The sequence below is a fragment of the Falco punctatus genome, assembly GCF_963210335.1.
Source record: "Falco punctatus genome assembly, contig: scaffold_76, whole genome shotgun sequence".
In the NCBI taxonomy this organism is placed as follows: domain Eukaryota; kingdom Metazoa; phylum Chordata; class Aves; order Falconiformes; family Falconidae; genus Falco; species Falco punctatus.
Window position 1 is genome coordinate 474,812 of NW_027660277.1, and position 20,914 is coordinate 495,725.

The 20,914-nt window shown below is 53.1% G+C and overlaps 1 pseudogene across 1 annotated transcript in view; it reads right to left on the reverse strand.

The window, feature by feature from the left end:
- The window catches only part of LOC308057289 (hydrocephalus-inducing protein homolog), a 66,311-nt pseudogene extending 45,558 nt beyond the window's left edge, over positions 1–20,753 (reverse strand). Inside the window, exons 1-9 of the transcript in view lie at positions 20,221–20,753; positions 19,897–19,964; positions 17,702–17,937; positions 16,794–16,894; positions 15,409–15,544; positions 14,761–14,925; positions 11,310–11,462; positions 2,849–3,087; positions 229–484 (exon numbers count right to left, since the gene is read on the reverse strand). The product of the transcript in view is annotated as a hydrocephalus-inducing protein homolog (transcript). The remainder of the gene's footprint in view (positions 1–228; positions 485–2,848; positions 3,088–11,309; positions 11,463–14,760; positions 14,926–15,408; positions 15,545–16,793; positions 16,895–17,701; positions 17,938–19,896; positions 19,965–20,220) is intronic.
- Between the last annotated feature and the right edge of the window lie 161 nt (positions 20,754–20,914).

Consider the following 20,914-nt stretch of genomic DNA (forward strand, 5'->3'; position numbering starts at 1 on the left):
TCCCTTCAGCCAGCATTTTGGTACCAGCGAGCTGGGTTTATGGTGACTATGGAAACACTGATGGTGGCCAGCAAGGAAAGCAGCCGGTGCTGCCATGGTAACTTGTGGCATTAAAACAGTTTCTGGAAAGCGCTTGCTCCTTTTCCCAAGGCAAATGTCAAGGGGTCGGAAGAAGCCCCAGCGGAGGTGACCTGGTGGGGAGGGCACAGCCCTCGTGGGGCAACTCACCTGGGGAGTGCTGGAGGAGCCTTCCAGCACCATCTCCACAGTCTTGCCCGGCATCAGCTCTGTCCTCAGTGGTTGAAGCTTAAACACAGGGCAGGCAGGTTTGGGGCTCTGGAAGGAATCTGTGCCCTTGGTGTTACTGACGGCACGGAGACAGTCACGATGGCTGAACATGGGGAAGCCTTCTGTTGACCAACACAGCTGGTGGGTGCGTCGTCCTCTGTTTGTCACCTTGAAATGGTAACAGCAGCGATCAAAGCTAGAAGAAGAGATGGAAAACGTTATGGGGGCTGCTATTTCCCAGCGGTCACCCAGCTTCAGCACCCCAATGGCGTTATCTGACCGCACGCTCAGCAATAATACCACCTCTGAAAAGGCTGACCTAGCTCGAAGCTTCAGCCAAAGCCAGACCCCGGCTGGCCCTAAGTTCAGCAGCCAGCAGCTGGTCAGTTTGTGTACAGCAAGGAAAAGCTTCGCAAAGATCCGTCACCTCAGGTACTCGTGAGCAGAGCATCACCCTTTGGTGCTCAGCACTCAGAGGGTTTTCCCAAGGTGCGTCCTGCAGGTCTCCCTGCACCAGGCACAAAGCTGGTCTGACCTGGCTGCAGGTGGGTGGACGAGCAGCTCTGCTGCCATTTCACCTGCTCCTGGGGAGCTGCTGCCTCAGGTGGCTTCCTCTGAAGATGCTACTGGGGAGCTGGCAGGGTGCAGAGACTCATCTGGAGATCTGGGCACCAGTTATCCCACCGCCGGGGCCCATCTTACCCCCCCTCCTCACTCCCCCATCTCTTAGGGAGCATCCAGCTCTCCCTGCCCCCAACGCATCAGCTGAACAGGGCAGCTGGTTTTGTGTCTTAGGAAGGTAAATGCACTGTGAGAACGCAGGATCAGCATAAGCTTCCCCCAAGACAAACACAGCAACAAGACCCGGTCTACCAGCTGAGGGAATGGAGTGACAACAAGAGATTGATCACTACAGCTAGATATAAACCGAAACGAATATTCAATGGAAATTGGTTCCATTATGTAAAGAAACACTAACTGCAGGCCAGCGTGGAATAATTATTCTACCCTCTATAAATCTGAGCGCCACCAGGAACAGAATTGTTCCTACAACAATTATTGGGTTTTTGAAAGGTACGGAACACGTGTCTTGCAAAATGCACATCTGCCACAAGCAGCTAAACACCAACACAGAAGTGACAGATTAGAACAAACGAGTCTTTGAAACACACTTTACAAATGATGTGTACAAGGCTTAGTATGAACCGGTTTTCTGTTGTGGACAGCGGCAGATGAAGGCTGGGGGAAGCTCTGGGTAGGTGCCTGATTTGTGGCTCTGGGAAAGCCCACCTCATCTGGGATGTCACCTGGGTCCCCCCAGCTCACCTGGTGGCAGCTCTGCACCCACTGCCAACGGCGGCTCCCAACTAGCTTGCGGGCAAAGACACGAAGGGGGGCAGAGGACAATGACACCAATCCCACCCACGCTCTCCCCTCCACTGTGCAGCCCATCTGTGGCTGCACAGAGCACAGGGCACGCTGGCCAAGTGCCAATCTCCCTGTAACGTCCCTGCTTACCTGGGGGGCTTGTGGGTGCATGTTTAACACACCCCAACACCCCACCCCACCCCACTAGTCTAGCCTAAACGCTTAAGGCAGCATCAACCTCCTCTTTCTAGCCCAAAATTTAGGTATCGGAGCACTGTGGAGCCTCTTTGCAGCCAGCAAAAGGAACAGGCACTTGGAGAAGAGTATTATTCTCGTCCCAAGAGGACTCCGACAGCAACAGCGCTTTGAAAAGGCTTATTTTTTCTCCCATTTGTAAGAATGTAGCCAGTTTCAGACACACGCACTAGGATCCGTGAATGCCCCCTTCCGAGCTAAGCTCTTTCAGGTAGCACATGCAATTTATCCCACCCAACCTCAGCCAACTTCTCCTCTTCTCCCGCTCAGAGCTGCTCCTGCAGGCACCCTCGCTCGCTTCTGCCTCGGGCTGCCGCCGCCGCAGTGCTGGCAGACCGCAAGGAACGCGGGCAGGGGAAACGAGGGAAGAGCGAGCGCCTCTAATAAAGAGCGGCCCAGCAGGGGAACCGGGGAAGACGAGCAGACTGATGGATGATACAGGGCAAAGAAACTCTGCAGCTCCTCCAGGACTCCCAGGCAGAAGGGAAATAAACCAGCACCATTAATTCAGTCGAGGAGTTGCTAACAAGCTACCACCAAGGTTTTCCACTCTTGCGAGAGAATAGTCCATAGCGAGTGGAAAGGTAAGCAACGTTATTGCAAACAGAAATATGTTTATACTTGTAATGTAGCATTTTCCAGCAGGAGGCTTCTAGGACCTGCTGTTTTCCTCCAGCTCATTCTTTGATAAAGTACAGAAATAAATATATTCCAACTAAAAACAAATCGGGGACAATCTAGCAACTGGTTTCCATTTTGGTCGTTTCTGAGGGTATCTAACAACTTTCAAACGGCCATAGAACACTCCTAAAGGAGTTCCTGTGGCTTCGGTGAAGCAGAGCCAGGACCTCGAGCACTGAAGAACAACTAGCCTGAAGGACTACAGCAAAACTCCTTGCCGAGCCCACGTGGGAAGCGGGAGCCGAGAGATCCCTACCTGAAGTGGAGGCCCAAGTTGAGCTCTGGAGCAATGGGTTTGTCTGTGACAATCGTTGTGCCCGTGCCAACAGCCTGGACAGGGATGACGTAGGTGTGGCTGTTCTCTATGGACACCTTCACCTCATCCTCAAATCTCTCGGTGTCGTCCAAGTTTGCTATGATGGCCACAGACACCTCGCTCTCGGGGGGGATCACTCCTTTACTGGGTTCAATCCTCCAGCGCGAGCGTTTGCCAGCCTGTAAGATGAGCCAAACAGTAACTCAGGATGGAAACCATGGACCCTGGTCTCCTGCGGGATGCAGAAAAAGGATTAAAGACATGAGGGTAAAAACCATGAAGGCTTCCTTTCCCCAACTCGGAGCTACAGTGCCTGGAAACAGCACCCGTGCAGGAGCTCATACAACCTCTATTTTACCCTCCCTTAACAGACTCACTTTGTTAACCCAGCTCTGTCTGACCCAAGGGATGCTCACCCTCAGGAGAATGCTATTGTCCCTCCAGCCTCCCTCTTGGAGGGCACACCCAGGGAAGCCACTTGATATCTCCTGGCTTCCCGACAACGGTGGCCAGCTCTGCCGTAAAGGCTGCAGGCCAGAGGAAGCCAGGACTGCTCCAGTCCCCCCGCAGCAGCCACACGGCTGGGGGATACTGCTGAGACCCCAAAGAATAACTTTGCAAAAGCGGTTGATAAAACCCCAAAGTCTTCTTTCCCAAGAGTCAGGCTTCTCAACAGCCCCTCAAGGGCTGCAGCCCTCTGTTCCCACGGATCATCACCTGCAGTGAGGTGCCCCAAGGCCCTCTGCTTTGGCAAAGTCAGCTCTAAGTGTTTATAGCAGGGCAGCAAAACAAGAAGCAGAAAGAAAACCACAAGACATGTGCCCTGTGGGCACGGCCTGGGCTTCCCAAGCACTCTTTTCCTCTGGTTCCTCACGGGCCTCCCTCTACGGATGGGGCAACAGAGGTGCTGGACCCCTCCAGCCCACCTAAAGCCACATTCACAAGGAGCAAGCTCGCAGAAGAGAAATGCACGCAGTGCTCCCGGGCCAGCAGGAAATGCACTGGGATGCAGACACGTGGCTTTCAAGTGTCCGTCACAGCATCGGTGCTACACGCATCACAGTTCAGCGCTGTGTTTGGGATGGCAGGCACCACTCATCCAAAACTCTACAGTACTGTCGAGAAGAGGGTTACTTTCCTTTTCTTTTTCTTTTTTTTTTCCCTTTAAATAGAAAACAACGGTGTGCTCAGAGGCCTGACATGATGAAAGCAAGTGCTCGATCCAGGTGAAGTTAGCTCGAGTTTCCGTCCGTCAGGCTGGCAGCTCTGAGCTCTAACAGGACACCAGCCAGCCCAAGGGAGAAGAGCAGCAGAAAACCAAGCAGCACTTTGAAGTCACAGAAACATTTAAAATAACACCCCAAAATGACCTCTGCTGACAAGGTGAAGGCTAGCTGGAGGCCAGGGAAGCGATAACTTGCTGAGCATTCAGGGTCCCAGCAGCAAGCGTAGGTGCTCCAGCTACGCTAACTCCTTAGGCTGGCTGTGCCCTCCATGTAGAGCAGGTCAGGGCTGCATGCCTGCATCCCGTAACAGAGCGTGCCAAAGGCATCAAAACGATTCCGGGCACCAGCAACATTTATACACTCAGCTCCATTTCATTTGTCCTCTAGGGCTTCAAAAAAAGAGTCTTGAAAAAAATTTTTAAAAAAGCAAGATGAGACTGGGATGGAGGCAGGTGGCTGCCACGGGGTAAACACTGGGGCCTCACTGACCACGGAGGATTCCCACCAACCCTCCCCTGTGGTCCCTGCAGCTGGTCGCTGGCCTCGGAGGCATCGGCTGCGCTGCCGCCAGCCAAGGGCTACCCAGCCAGCTCATTCACACCGAGCCAGTGGGCGTCAGGTTTTCACTGACGTTAATGTACAACTTCTCCTCCGATTCACGCTGACACAGGGTAGCTTGCTTGAAAAGGAGACCCGATAGCGCTGCTCCAGAGGTGAATCTGCAAGTCTGCTATCTGACAAAGCTCATTTATCACAGCTTGGCAACAAGCCGGGCAGGAAATTGTACCCAAGGAACTATTACTGAGGAATAATGACAGGCTGTCTCGATGGAGCCAGACTCGCAGTGTCCCGGGGTGACCCAGCGCAGACCCACCGTGCCCTGCCAGGCCAACAGCCCACTCCGGAGGAGCACGATTTGCATCGCGTCCTCATCCTTTCCGTTAGCATCTGGTGTGGGTCCCAGGGGCAGCACAGTGCACCACTGAACAGGAGACCTGCCAGGACCAAAAGGCTCTGCCGGACCAGCTCCGCTCAGGTTTTTAGGTCAGCTTCTGCCTACACCGGTCCAGGCTGTGTCCCAGAGACAAGAAATCCCTTGGGAACACGCTAAAAGCATCCATCCCCCTGCTCTGAAGGCCAAAATCTAACTTCTGACAAGATCCCTGCTCCTCGCTTAGGCTTGAATGCTCCAGAACACGATGCAATAGCTGCACGTGCTGGGCAGACAAAGACAGCGGCTATTTCTGTCCCTGCAGGAGCTTGTACCACTGGACGCCAGAGTCAGAGCGCCAGGCAAGGGCTGGCATCAACCGCTTCGAGAAGCTCAGCGCTGAGATCGTTAGCTTCTCCTGGGACAGATTTCATTGGGAATAAGAGCTGCCAACGTTTGCTTCTAGTGGGCATCAGCGCGCATCAGAGATGGACGGCTGGATGGCTGCCCCAAGGGATGGCTGAGGAGCCACCACGCTGCCCTCTGCAAGTTACTTTGAGCCCGTTAAGTGAAGTCATCTGGTCATTCCGGCCTTGCACGAGTGAAAGAAGCAGCAGAACTCAACATGAAAAGTGCAGCTGTACTTTACCAAGCCATAGCTCTGGCGAGAGAGTGCTCACACCTCGTCAGGCGGATCCACCGACCCCGGTGGGGGTCACGCACGAAGGGGAAATAACCCCCCGCCACATCAGCTGCGCACGGAGCCTTGTCCCAGGGGCTTTAGCTGTCCTAAGGGGCGGGAGCCTGTGCTCTTCATAGCAGAGTGACTCCTCACCCGCACAAACGGCCAGTGGCAGAAAGAGCCCAGAAGCACCCTAAGGCCCACAGGGTGGGGATCAGAGCACAAGGCTGGCCGGATGCTCCCACCAGCCACCAGCCTCCTCCTGGCACCTCGGCACCAGCATCTCCTCGGCAAAATCAGGGGGACCGCTTTGGTTGAGCCTCTGCCCCAGAGCACCAGCAAGGAGATGTTTTGTGAAATCGAGGCAGAGCCTCTAAAGCCAGTAAAAAAAAAAAAAAAGAAGAAGAAAAAAAAAAGAATTAAAGTGTGGCACTCACTGCCACCAACAACGGAGCCCAATTTGTCACACTTGCTTCAGCTAACAGCAGCTGCTGAGTGAGCCAACGAAGCTTGTCTCCATTTGTGTCCCCTGGCCATTGCTCAGCCCTCCAGGTCCCATCTGCCCTCCCCGCTGGGCTGGGGAGACCAGTGCCACCACTCTGCACATTGGGGCTCTCCAGCCAGGACACGGACACGGCTTGGCCAGCTGCTGCCAAGCACAGGATTGAACAACCAAAATCCTCCTGCTTTTCCCTTGGGAAGAGAGCTCAGCTGAGTCACTCTGGCCTGTAGCAGCGTAACTGCTTTGAAGACTTCTGCCCTTCTTGAACCCTGTTGGCCAGCGGGTGCAGCACAACGTGACAAGTTCCCTTTTCCTAGATGAGCAGAGTAACAATTTCTTCCATTACTGAAACACAGCAATTTTGAAAGACCATGAACCCATAGAAGATACCGGATGCCATAAAATCCAAACTCTTCCCTAAGGCCAGGTTTCAGGCACCTTTTCCAAGGTCTCCTCCAAACCTTTGCTCCCCCTTTTAAGGCCCACATGCCCTGGACCTAAGCCTGAGTGACACTGGGAGGGACACAGCCTTCTACCTTCCTTGGCTTTTGGTACAACCCCTCACCAGCATGAGATTGGACGCTCCTGGCCACGAGCCATGTTCACGACTGATGCTGTGTGTTTCCAGGCCCTGTCAGCTACAACAAAGGGCTCCGGCAAAACCAAACTGGGTGGAAATGCACAAACTGGTACTGCTGTATAAGCAAAACACAGCCTTTAAACCCAAACCAAGGGTTTCATTCTAAAGGTGAGCTTTTGGAGCACCATGAGGCTCTGGTGGGACAGCTCAGGAAAGAGTTAAGCCTATCCATCTTCAAAACTTATGCTCACCTTGGAAGAGGCCACATATGCAGGGCTAGTGCTGCCCGTACCCTGGAAAGTTAATTTAACCCTGATTTCTAAACAGCACTGCAGATATCATGAGAAGGGCGCAGCACTGTCTGCCTCTGTCTCACTATGAGCAAACACTGACAGGCTGGCTAATTATTCAGCTGCTTTGGGGGCGGGGGGAGTGATTTACAGTAGATTTGAAAACCACCCTCTTGCTGATTGAAGTCTGCTCCGACTTCAGCGAGAGTAGCAGGGGAGAACTGCAGACAATGCTGATGTGCTCTTCAAAGCCTTCACTGCCCGCAACCTGCACGATTTGCTCAGAGAGCAACAGAATCGCCCGTCAGCCAGACCCAGAAACAGAGTCACTAAAGCAGCATCGGCACCGTTTGGAAGTTTATCTCCGTGTTTTGCGGTCTTTCCATATGGCCATTGCATTAATAAAAGCAATGTCATCAAAAGCTTGAGGGAATAAGCAATGAAATTAGTAAATGAAACAAATCCTGCACTACAGGGGAGCAGAGAGTATGGGAACTGTGTGTTCTGCCCTTGCTTACACCGCACCTGACCAACAGCCTTTATACGCTGCCTGAAAAATCCATGGAGTTATCCACAGCGAATACCAGTGACAAGATAACCAGGTACAGCTTTTTTTTAAAAAAAAAAACACCAAACAAACAAAACTTGGTCTAAGTTGAATGTGGCAGCAGCTCATCCCTGGGAACGCAGAAGGGGATCTGCACTGAGCCACCAGGCACCCTCCTGAAGACAACCCAGCTGGCTGTACAAGCACTGCTGGAAACCAGGCAGCAGTGAGCTTCACCTGGAGCACAGGGCTCTGGATCAGGGAGCTCAGGGCTCAGGCTGAAGGAGACAGGACCCCGCATTACGACTGTCATGAGACGAGGAAACCCCAAGGAAGGTTTTCTCTCTCCTCCTTGTTACAAGGCACTGGGAAACCATTTGCCACCCTGCGGTAGCACATAACAGACCCAGCACGGGGGTTATGCAGGCAGAAGAAAGCTGCCACTGATTAAGAAAAATTACACCCTAGGCCTGTCTTTTCTTTCCTGATCACAGAGACGTGATACGCAGCTGCCTTCTGTGATGCCAAGAGATGACAACCTTAGCAATCACACAAAAGATACCTGAGAAGACAGCATGACAAAGAACAAGTAGGAAATGATCTAAGAACGATGCTTTTCCCTTTCTGCAGGGAGAGCAAACACTTCCATCAGTCCATAACAAGCCTTTGGCACTTGTCAATACGGCAAAAATCAGACACTTCAGAAGGCAGGAAAAGAAAATGACCGCGGAGCAAGGAGGAGAAACAGCCACTTTTGTCAGCAGGTTACATCAACCCCCAGCTAAGCTGCAACAGCTCCTTCATGTTGACCCATTGCTCCAGTCATTTTTACCCAAGACAGACACAAATCCCCCCCTCGCTGGATCCAGAGGATTCCCTAGCAGGCTGGGCTGCCTGGCAGCTGGGAAAGCAATCTGACAGGGAAAAGCACACCCGACAGACACAGGATTCGCTGGGTGAGCACAGGACGACACACTGGTCCCAAGGGTCGCAGATCTGCAGACACCCTGGCAAGCAGGGATAAGCCAACCGAGGACGCAGGTATGCAGTCCCTACACCCCTCTTCCCACCCAAAAAGCCCCATCTCAACACACAGATTTGGCGGGTTTTTATTTATTTTCTTCTGGTGGCAGAGATGCTCCCTGCTGCTCCCTGCAACTGAGAACAGAACAGACACAACTCACCCAGCAGAGAGAAGAGGGGTACAGGGAAGCTGGTGCCTGAGGGGAACTGCAAGTAATTCCTGAAGTCACTATCCCAAAGTGAAGTTCACCACAAATCATCCTGGCTTGCTCAGGTAATGATCTTGTCTCCCCCAAAGCGAGCAGCAAGCTTGCCTTAACAGGAAGAGCAATTTTCACTCGACGGTTAAGAGTACCATCGGGGTGGCAGCACGGCCACCATCATTACAGCATTTTCCTTTTCTGTTTCAAACAAGACACCAGCCTTTCGTTTGCCCTGTTGCTGCCCCTTCAATTAACCTCATTCACTTTGTCAAGCTGCCGGTCAGTGCGCATAACATTCCCGATGCAACGCTCCTGTGAAAATTTCAGCCAATAACTCGCTCTTTCAAGTGGAGACCATGACCTCTGAGCCTCACAGCCACCGTTTGCAGATTGGCCAACAAATGGGAGACAGGGAAATGACGGCTCACCACCCTGCAGCAACCTCCAAGCAGGAATCAGAGCAGCGGCTTTGGCGCTTTAGAGGACACAAGGCTTGGGTTCAGGGACACGGGGGAATGAAGGATGCCCGTGTCACCCATCAGCAGGGCTAAGGCACAGCCCAGCCTGCTCCGCTCTCAGATGGACACGTGTGCATCACCCTGACACCCGACTGCATCTCGGGCTTTATCTCCACAATTATTCAGTCCCCTCTGCTTCCCGTCAAGGAGCTGCCAGGCAGCGTAAGGCAGCCAAGGGCAAAACTTCAACTGGGGCAGCAAAAGAGCAGCAGAGCAGGCAGCTGCTGAGGGCCAGGGCGCAGCTCGGGCACATCTCGCCCACGCCCGCGCTGCTCCCATCAGGCAGCCTCAGCAGCACCGTGCCCGGAGTCTGGCTGAAGAGCCCTTGGTGAAGCGGCTGACGGAGCAGGTTCCCAGGACCTGCCTCCTGGCACGTCTCCATGAGAGCAGCAGCTGCCCTGAAAAGCAGAGATGCTCACCATGGGGGAACTCGGCCCCGTGGAGTCAGCAGGGGGGAGCATCACACACACACAGTCACAGGGCGGCTGGGGCTGGCGAGACCTCTGGAGATCATCTGGTCCAAGCCACTGCTCAAGCAGAGCCCGTCTTTATTGCAGGGAAAGAAACCGTCCCTGAGCCGCCGCGTATTACTGCTCTAGTGATCGATCAGCCCCAGGATTGGCAGGGATGGCGGTGAAGCACGACAGGCTTTATTGCCCAGTCCCATGGGTTAGGGCCCTGAGGCAACGGAGGGGCAGATGTACCCTGCAAGCCCCCCGGCGACACCGCGAGCTGCCCGGGGAGGAGGGAAGGCATTGCACCGGGGCAGCAGGACCCGAACAGCTCTGCGGGTCACTGCCTGCGACAGGCATGCAAACCCATCATTTCAACACCAGTACCAGCCATCCCTGGTGGCTTGCTCTCGCCACAGATGGCAAGCGGGTTTTCATGGTGGATTCAAAGAAAGCTGCCCTGGGAATCCCTCCCCCACTTGGAGGTTACCTTTGTCCCCCAAACAGCTGGAAAAGCCGCAAGGAGGAAATTCGCCCCCCTCCTCCTTGGCCCAGGGGGCTGAGCCTGGCCTCTCGCACGCTGCCTGATGCTTTACCCGCAGACCCAGCCAAGCCCACAGAGCCAGGCCTGGGTGAACCAGCTCCACAAACCCAACACACCCAGCGTGGAGCAGAACAAACCTCCCCCCAACCCTGTTTTTAAGCCCCTCACAGATCCCACCTCCAGTGAGCGGCACATCCCACCCAGCCTCTGCACAGGAGCCCTCCCTGGCTGCACCAGCCCTGCCCCCCCTGCCAGGGCAGCGACCCAACCTCCTCCTGCCACCTGCCACGCAGCTTGTCAGCTGCGGCCTCCATCAGTTAAACAGCCTTTCCCTGTGGCTGGCCCCCGGAGATGCTCTGCAACGCGACGGAGCCCACAGACTCTGTAGCTACACAACCCTTACCGTTCTGTGTTTGTGCAACGCCACAGCTGGTCGGGCCCCCAGCAGGTGTGAAACTCACCTCACCACAGGCAGGCCGAGGACAAACTTCACACCCCAGACTCTGTCACAAACAGCAGTCTGACACAAAGCAAACGCAGATCTAATGGGGAAAGCGTCAGGAAATCCATGCCCTTCCAGGAGCAAAGGGCCACAGGGGCCTCTTGATCTCTGAGCTCCAAAGACACGACTCTCCGTTAAATACCCTCCAGAAAACAAAGGGAAAACCTGTAAAGATGATCCAGACTCCTTTCTGCACAAACGTCTATGCAAGCTGTCTACTTTACTGAGGGGGTGCCCCAGCTAAAACTGCCCCCAGAGCCAGGCTCCTCTCGCTGCGTTGGGACGGAATATCTTGCTTTCTCTCCGAGACAGCAATATGGAAACGTTGCATGTAAAAATCAAGCCACAGGCTGCTACAGACCAGTCAATTTTCATTGGGAAACAGCCCCACAGATACTTACCATCTCTACACAGAAGGATGCAGGGATGACAGCCTGATTGGAGAGGTGGAGACTTTTGGACGCATCTTGCAGAACTTCAATACTGCCAAAATTTATCTCCCTCGGATGCACGTAGACAACTGGTCCTTCTCCAACGCTCACTAAAGAGACATTCTGCTCCAGGAAGCAGGTAGGAAAGAAAGGAAAAAAAAAGCAGGGGAAGTTAAAAAATACGAGACAGCTCTAAGGGTCCTCCTCAACGAGGCGATAAGTACGGCTGTTGGAAGTTTTCAGCGTTGCAAGGCTGAAACAGAAGGCCCGGGGCAAGTGCAGGCTCGGGAGCGATCCCATCTGAAAGCCACAAGCTCCCGTTCTCAGGGGACAGAGAAACCCTGGGTCCCACGCTTTCCTTTCCAGACCTCCTCCACAGTTAGCTCTCCTTTCTCTGCCTTGTGCCTGCTCCCGCTCCTTCTGCCGCTCAGCCTTGCCCCAAACCTCCCTGATCGCTGCTGCTGCACAGCGACACTTGGACAGTTACTTCTTTGACATTCCCAAAAATGCACCTCTGAAAACCAGCACAAGCCAGAAGCGAAGCAGGCTCTTCAGAGCAGAGATCGTGCAAGTTATGGCCTCTGATGTGTGCCTAGGTGTATTGCCGGTATGACATGAATAACAGGCATTAATTATTCATTACATCATTCAAGCGGTGTTTTTTCTCTTGACAGTCAGACCCAAAAAACTTTCTCCTTGCAGAACTGGCACAGACTACTGGAGGAGGAACACAGATCCCTTTGCTAAACCACCTTCCCACATCATTAAAAACAATGAGAATTTGTCCAGTCTTGCTGTGGATTTCACTGGTTCCAAACACCTCAACACTTCAACAGGATCTGAATGCATAAAACTCCCAATGCTGACCAGACGCTGTATGATTCACTGGAGGGCACAGAGTACGATTTAACCGAAAAAGAAACCAGCCTCCACCGTGTACAACCTTTAATGATGTCTGGCTCAAGGAAGTGGTATTGACAGCTGTCAGAATCACCAGCCCAACTCAGCCAGAAGCAGCAGCAGCATCCAGAAATGCTCATCCCTTGACAGGGCACTGCTGCGTGCAACTAAGCACCAAAAAAAATCACCTACCAAGGCTGGGGCCTCAAAAATAAGGAACTGAAGCCATGCACGACGATGCATGTCTGGGTGATGCTGGCCAAAGCTCCCAGGAAGGAGGAGCTGCAGGGAAGAGCTGCGCCTCGCCAGCCAGCTCAGCTTCCTGGTGACAGCGGGACAGCAGCAGCAAAGGTAGGGCAGAGCCCTTTGGGGATGAGCAGAACAACATCTGGAGGATGCCCAGGTGAGCTGGCTTCTGTCAGACTGTGTACTAACACCACACACCCTCACCACCAAGGAGAGGACTTCAAAAACCCCAACCCCTTTGTCTACAGGGTTCTTAAAAGGGACAAGAAAAATGCCATGCAACAGCGTTACAGGCAACATGGCACAGGGAAAGGAAGGCAGCAAGAAGAGATGGCAGCTCTGCCATCGGCAGTATTGCCACAGCTACAGACACAGCCACCAGCCACCCCCCCACGCCCCCCCCAGCACCGCTGGCTTTGTCAACAGGTAGGTCATGTCACATTTGATCACTTAGGAACGAAGAGCATCTGACCCTGGCGGACAGCTGTGCTCGAGTGCCCGCTTATTCTGACAGCGGCCAGCTGCCAAACCCCCTGCCCACGGCACACGAGGCTGCCTTGCCACCAGTAACGCCAGGGCTGGGATTTACCAGCTCCTTCATGCAGATGATACACACCAGACTGGAGCTGGCACGTGGTCACCTGCAAACAAAATACCTGACAACAGAGCTGTGGAGGGACTCTGCACAACCTGGATGAAAGATCTGTACCACGTTCCGCCTGAAACGGTGGTAAAGACCAGGCATCGACACTGGGCACCGCAGCCTAAGGCAAGAACGAGCTTTGAAGTTCTATTGGAACACGCTACAGCGATTCCCAAGGTCAGACTTGCAGCCGTACGGGTAGGATCTGCCACCAGCGCAGGACGTGTAACAAGACAGCCAGCTCTTCTGCCAGCCCAGAAAGCTTTGGGTGCGTCAGCTACCAGGGAACTGCTGGAACTGCACTGCAACCAGAAGACAGACCTATAGAAAATGCAGCACATCTAGTCCTTTCTTTAGGGACAGCTATGATTCTCCAGCTGAAATGCTCGCCCTTTGGGCAAAACATCGACACGTTCATGTCCAAATAGAAAAGATTACGGTAAGGTCAACTTTCAATTTATAAATTGTTAGCCCAAGGGTAAAAGCTTTTCAAGGGACCTGCAGCTCAAAAACCAGGTGACAGTTAAACAACTGGCTATTCCAGTGGGGAGAAACCCTCCTCTTCCAGGGAAGCATGCCTTCTATCCGCGAGCAACTGTTTTGTCAAACGTGAGACTTCCCTGCAAAGCCTGCATTGCCTGGCCTTGCTGTTGACTGGTTTACATGCACATCCCCAGCAGCCTGGGGTGAGATGATCAGTAGCATCCAGGGGATTTGGCATCATCGTTTCAATTCATTTTATAAAAAGTTTATATCCCTGCATTTGCTTTCAAAATGCCAGCCTTCCTTTCCATTACAGAAAGCTTCAGGTTCTCAGGAACCCTCTGATATCCCCTTCCATGCTCAGAGAGAGGACAAGACATTTTAAAACAGCTGCTTCAAAAGTTAATCTCCTTTTAAATTCAAAAGGTTTTTAAATTAAATTATTAACTAAATTTGTTCTCTGTTTCAGCCAGTGGAAGCCAGGACACCACATACAACATTCTCTTGCCTACACTTTGTTGCTGCTGTACATGCCTGAATGCCAATGTCTTGTAGGAGGCTTTAGTCCAGGAATGCTTCACCTCACCCCTTTCCAAGTTTGGTAGGGAAAAAAAACCAACAAAAACAGTCTGTGCTCCAGATGCAAGCAGCGTGGAGTCTCATGCATCTTTGGCTGGGGCTTTTGGCAAAGAGATACGATGGTTATTTCTCAGGCGGGATGGACCTGACTTTCATGAAAGCTTAAATCCAGCTTTACAGAATTCATCATTTCAGCACGGCCTCCTACACCGCCCTTGCTTTAGCGGCATGCAGCAATGTCCCCGTGTGCTCCTGAACAAAACTTCTAATGAAGCAGCAGTTGCTGCTCATCTAATAATGCAGGAGAGCGAGAGACCCAGGAATTGTTCTGGGTTTCAGGCTGGGCTTGTTATCCCGCCTCACACGCCCATAATTAAACACATCTCAGACACCTAAGAGGACACCACCCTTCTCTAGGTATTAGCTGTTACTTATGCCACAAACCCCTTCTTTCCTTGTCCACACCAGCCACATATTATGACCTTCTCCCTTTCCCTGGCAGAACCCCTGTACACTTTATGCCCCACCAAGATGAGTCACACAAAGGCACGCATCTCGCCTAGCACTCACCAGCGGGAAACTTTCATTCCCAAACACTGAGACACTAGCAATAGTGTCCTGCCTTCCTATCGCCTGGGCTTCCAGCATGAACGGGATCTCCACCGAGCTGTGAGGCTGGATAATCCCACACGGCACAGGGCTGGAGTACCACACAGCAGCATCCTCCTTGTGCTCCTGTAAGGGACAGAATCAAAGACAACAATTGTCAGAATGTGACAGAACCTCAGAGTCTGAGGAAACTTCAAGCTCCTTAACATCTACCACAGCAGCAATTCACCCACATTTTTAAAAATCCCTAGGAGAAAGCAGAAAAGCGCAACACAAGGTGCAAGATTTATATGGGGCTAAGTAGCATCCTCACAGGGTCCAAAAGCTGCTGCACCCACAAACACCCACTCCGGTGCTGGTGGCCTCCTTGCAGCCGCTTTTCACAACCTTCAAAGTTCTCCTGCATGAAAGCACCCCAAAGACTAGAACCAAAACTGCTTCCTAAAGAGTTCAAACCGCTCCTGAAGTTCATATTCAGGTAGCCTCCCGTTCTCTGCAAAACTTGAGGTTTGAACACTAAACAGCAAGGTCTTCTCCAAACCCCCTTTTTTTCCTAATAAACCCCTCGATAACGACGTTGGAGGGCAGGAGGCAAACGCAATGCCAAACCTGAGGAAGGACTGCATAGCAGCCTGGAAGATCGCTGTTGTTCACAAGGGTCAGTGTCCGCTCGTAAGGGAATTTCAGAAAGCACCGTCCGAACCTCAGAACAGGGCTGAGCACGTGCAGCGGAGGAACCACACACCTGGGTGAAGAGATGACCAAAGGGAATTAGAGACACTGAGAGACTGTAGAAGTTGTTCACTCCCCAAACAGCATGAAATAGACACAAGGCATTTGTCTCTGCCAGATAGACATTTCCTACCTCTACAGCAATCACTCACCTCTAACTTCTTCTTACTCAACAGCCTCTTGTAAAGGAGGGGCAGCCCCAGACTCCCGTGGCAGAGGCTGCCCAGTGCCCTGCCCCAGTGCTCTCTCATCAAGCTTTGCCCCTCCTTTGCCCCGGGAGGCCGGCAAGGACCCTCCCACAGTCCCAGCAAGGCACGAGCTCTGCGGGAGCCTTCCCGCTGAGGATCAGCGCTCCCCAAAGCTCAAGGAAAACAAGACTCCAGCATCTCAGTAAAAGCAACTCCCTCCTCTCCCGTACCGCTCTCGCCCTGCCTGAAACCTCAGCCGCTTGCCCCCGCGATGGAGGGCACCAGCACCGCCTGCCTCTCGCACTGGGTGACCAGCCTCTCCCAGCTCCTGCAGCTGCCTGGGTCCTCCACCCACCAGCCCACACACTGACTCTTCCCATTCCCACTCGTTTTACAAAATTGCAGCCCAGGCACCGCCTGGCTGACCGCCTGGGAGAGGGAACAGCACCAGCGAACTGCGTCCCTCTTGTCATTAAACTGGCACCCGCTGCGGCGCAACGCCATTGAGCGTGGCTGCAGCAAGAGCAGCTTTTGGGTTAAGTCTGGGAATGTTCATGCTCAAGAGAACCAGAGAAACCTGAGCTCACCTGCCACACCAAGGACGAGTTTCCCCTTTAGTTTCCCCCCACCAGTCCTGCCATAAGCCCCTTTCCCATTTGCACACGCCTTCACTAACTGAGCCAGACCCCAGCTTTCAGCAGGCTGCTCGCTGCCTTCCAAACAAATGCTGCATTTTGGGCCAACCCAGCACAAGCCCACCGCTTGCAGGGAGAAGCAGGGGCAGCCCTTTGCAGATTCGTTACTCCTCAAGTCCCAGACGACAGGCCAACAAGGAATATAAGCACTGTTGCCTTCAAAACAGAACAAGAAAGGCACGGCCCTGAGCACTGAGCACAGGTGCTTCTCAACACGGCCGCTGGCAAAGCACGGCTGTGCTCACAGCGAGCTGGGCAGAACCAGCTCATGAAGCACCATTTCTCCTTTGGGGCGGCAGCCAGCACACCACACGCCAGGCAGCGTGCTGGGCCTGGCTACGCGGGGAAAGGTGGCCAGCTGCAAGGAAAGCGCCGGTACCTGGCTGTGAGAGGCAGCGCCAACACCTCCTGGCCAACACCATCCACGTCCAGCACCAGCGCCAGCTCGTATTGCCTCACCGTGTTGGAACACAGGGTGACCTGGTAGAGGAGAAGAGCAGCGTCAAATACTTCAGCACTCCCAGAAGCCATCAGCCACGCACGCGTGGTGTCCTGCACTTCTCCTTCCACGCTAAGGAAAGGGAGCGTTTTGCCTTGGTTCTGCTGCTGCTCCACGTGTGGACCACTGCCTTTCCCAGGAACAAAACTCTGCTGACAAACCCCACCTGTGAAATACACCTTGCACACCAGGGCACGTGTAAGCTAAATCAAAGCACAACTCATGGTCTACTCACCACTGTATTAAGGGACCAATTTTTCATCGCAACTACAATAGCGGGAACCCAGGGGAGATCTGTTGACTTTCCCAGAATGAGTTCAGCTTTACAGTGGGAACCTGAGGGCAAAACGTGGCCCAGCAAAAGCTGTGCAGTTTGTTCATGGCTGCTGGAGCTTTCTCAGCCCCCGCTGCAGTGAATGCAACTCATCCTGCTCAACAGGAGAGGAAAAATAAGACCGGGAAGAAAAGCAAACTGCTTTATGCAAAGGCATCTCTCTTTTCAACAGCCACCTTCCGTCCTCACCCTTCCTCGGCCCCCTTCAAATCAAACAAATCGCTCTAAGCAGCTCAGAAACACATGCACGGCTTCTGTGCTTGACCACACGATACGTGATCCTTGGCTTACGACTCTGGAAACAAAACGCTGCTCCATCCCAGAGTCCCTCAGCTAACAAAAGCCCATCTCTTACTTGGTTATGCCCAAAGCCAGCAGCGCTGCAGCCCTCGCGCGCGTCACTGACGCTGCAGCTCCACCTGTTGAAGCACGTATGGCCGGGCTCATCCCATACCTGGATATCCAGGGCTCCTTGGGAGCGGATGATGCCTTTGCAAGGCATTATGGTAAATTCCATTGGCTTGACGTGATGTTGGGCTCCCTTCCTCCAGGACAGGCAAGCGTTGTCTGAAATCTGAGCAAAACTGGTGACGCTGCGCTGTCCCGAGCCATCGCCAGGAATGCGAAGGTTGAAAGTCACAGGCACCAAGGAGGTGTTAGTGAGGCGACACGACAGGGTGTGAGGAAAGCCTGGGAAGGTGAGACAAATATCAGTTAAGTCCCCAGTTACGCTGTGATTCCTGCTGCAACTCTCCTGTTAGGATAAAACCCTGCTTGGAGTTGAGCTCTTGTCAATGTGCACGGCAGGTAACTGAGAAGCTCAGGGAGGAGCGAGTTGTGGCTGAAGTTGCCTTTTCTCTCGACGGCCGAGCTTGCTTCCTTGGGCAATGGGCAGCGGTGCTGGTGCTGAAGAGCACAAGTCTCTCTTTAACTGTGAGGAACCCTCTCACCTGCCCCCAAACCAGCCCCAACTCTTTCTCACTGACGAGCGTGCATCCAGACAGACCATTTATCCTGAAAATTCAGCCTGTAAAATTCCCCATTAACTCCATGAACATTCCCCCGGTTTTCAATATATGAAAGTAGCAGATTTTCCTTACTGTAGCTTCTCTTCAATAACAAGGAAGGACGAAATTGGGCACTACAACATGATGCACAGCACTCTGATGCAGCTTCCCTAGGCAGGATCCTTAAGGCAGCTCCTGTTTCGGGGCAGCCAGACTGAGCACAGCACGACTGAGCACAGGACAACTCAGCCCACCCCACTGCAGGCAAACCTGACGCTTCCTTAGAAACAAGCAGGAACGTGTCTCGCCTTACCTAACAAACGGGGACATCACATCCTCGCTGCCTTTGATTACTGCCCGCAACGCCTGACATCACTTTAGCTCTGACACTTGCTTTCCCTAATGGAAAACCGGTGATACAACCACACTGGGTGGCAGGGGATGTGCTGCAGAGGCAGGACACCAGCCCGCAGCTTGCTCTGGAGCGGACACCAGCTCTGCCAGAAGGAGACACCTCCCATGCCCTGCTTACCAAGCGCTATTTGCATACAGACAGGGAGGAAAACCACCTGCAGGCACAGCAGAGGTTTCTCCCGTGCCCATCAGCAGTGAGCATTGCCCACCGCCAGCAATTACTCTGGCCGGGGGGCAGGGGGGGCACAGAAAGGACACGCACAGACTGCACAGCCCCAAATGGGACCGAAGTCGCCAGAGGCAGACAACAGCCAGCAGCACAGTTACAAGAAGCAAAAATACAATAGCTGCCTTCAGCTGAAAAGGCCTTGTTAACGAAATCAGATTAAGTAGGATGAATCTCCTATTACACAACCGTATTCCTGCCGGTGCGTTTCTTGTGGGTTTATTTATTCAAAAGGAAACACAGCAGTGGCAGAGTGGTGACGCAGGGAGAGGGGGAAGTGGCTCGGGGAAGGTAATGAGCTTACTTAAAAAGCCCACAAACATCATGAAAACACAGAGGCATCCACGGCGCAGAATGATAACGGCCCTTCAATCAATCCACAATTGATTTCACATTTAAGCTTTAGATCGTCTCAGTAAAAAGCCTTTTGTGAGACTCGAGATGGAGAATCAGAATCTGCATTTCAATGGAGACACTGGGGCTCAGCCACCCTCTCCGTCAGCGCTTCAGCTGGGGAAGGAGAAGGAGCCCACATCTCTGGGGACATCAGTGCCCAACGCAGAGCTACTGCCTGGGCTTATTACCGGGCAGGTGATAACGAGGAGCCCTCACGGCACAAATCAACTTCTCACACTAAAGGTCAAGTGGGGTAAGCATTCGCCCCGAGCAGCCACAGGCTAGCATGTGGCTCAAACGCCCTTCTCCTTCAGCCCCAACCCCTGGGCCCTTCTGGGACAAGGGCTTTCACCATCATTCTGCCGCCAAGGATTGGCGGGCTGGGGCTGAGCAGGCTCTGAGGGCACCAGAAAAATACTGGCTTGCTATTCCTTTGGCCCTGTTTGCTCTCACAACAGCAAAACACCACCTGAGCAAGCACCAGCCCTGCTTTTAACACCCTGAAGGCTGCTGTGGAGGAACACAAGCGACAGACGCTCTTCAAGTGCTTCATTTCAGTAAGGCACAGACCTCCCGACCTGCGGTCCAAGCCCAGGGCACACTCACCAAAGGAGACATCGCCGAAGTGGAGGGAAGGTACATTGAAATGGAGAGTCGGTCCAATGACACAGCCCCTGTAAGGACAAAGGCAGAGGAGGAACTGGCTTGGTTAAAAAGAACTGCAAAGCATTCACCTTTTGTTACCACCGGGACAGATAAAAGCTGGTCTCAGCACCACAGTGGGTTTCAAACCAACCCGTCACCCTCGTGCTCGACTAAGACATTAGACAACACTTTTTTCTCTGCTCCATCATCAAATGAGGTAGGTGGGAGATGATTACCCAGAGATGGCTACAGATGTGCCCACCAGGCTCCTAGAACCCTCCTCACCTGACAGTCAAGGTCACAGGCTCAGGGGATCCACCCACACTGAACCGGAATTCTTCTGTGAATGGCCCCAGGATGGTGGAACTGAAGGAGATCCGGAGGATTTGGAGGCCATCTGGTGAAATGATGCCCTCCTGGGGGTGGAAGGAGAAGCAGGAGCCCAGAGCCGTTGCTGGAGGAACCAAGCTGAAGGGGGCATCGATGACTCCTTTGTTAAACAGGATCGCCTGCAGCAGCAAGAAATCAAAATGGAAATACATGAGGAATCTTCCTTCCTTACAGAAGGCTGATTTCTTCTCTAATTAGACATCTATAAAAGGCAGAAGATACTGTGTGTTGCTGCTTGGCTGAAGCTAAAGAACACGCAACGGGACAGGTTCTTCCTTTGGGCTTTTGCATGCAGAACAGCGATAACTTCACAGAAACGGAGTCACCCTGGGCTTATTCCACTGACACAGAGCAGTCCACTGGGCCTTGCAGTGCAGAGGACGTGCTCAGCATCACCAAGGCGATGCAGACCTGCCCCAAAGAGCAGCAAAGGGTGGTCGCAGCATTACTAGCGCATCGCCACCTCACTGCTTCTGCTCCAGACGAGCCCAGTCCCGCCAAGGGCAAAACACATTCAGCTCCCATTGCCGCCAACAAGCTCATCTGATGTGGAAAATACCTCGGGACAGCCCTATAACCAGCTTCAGCA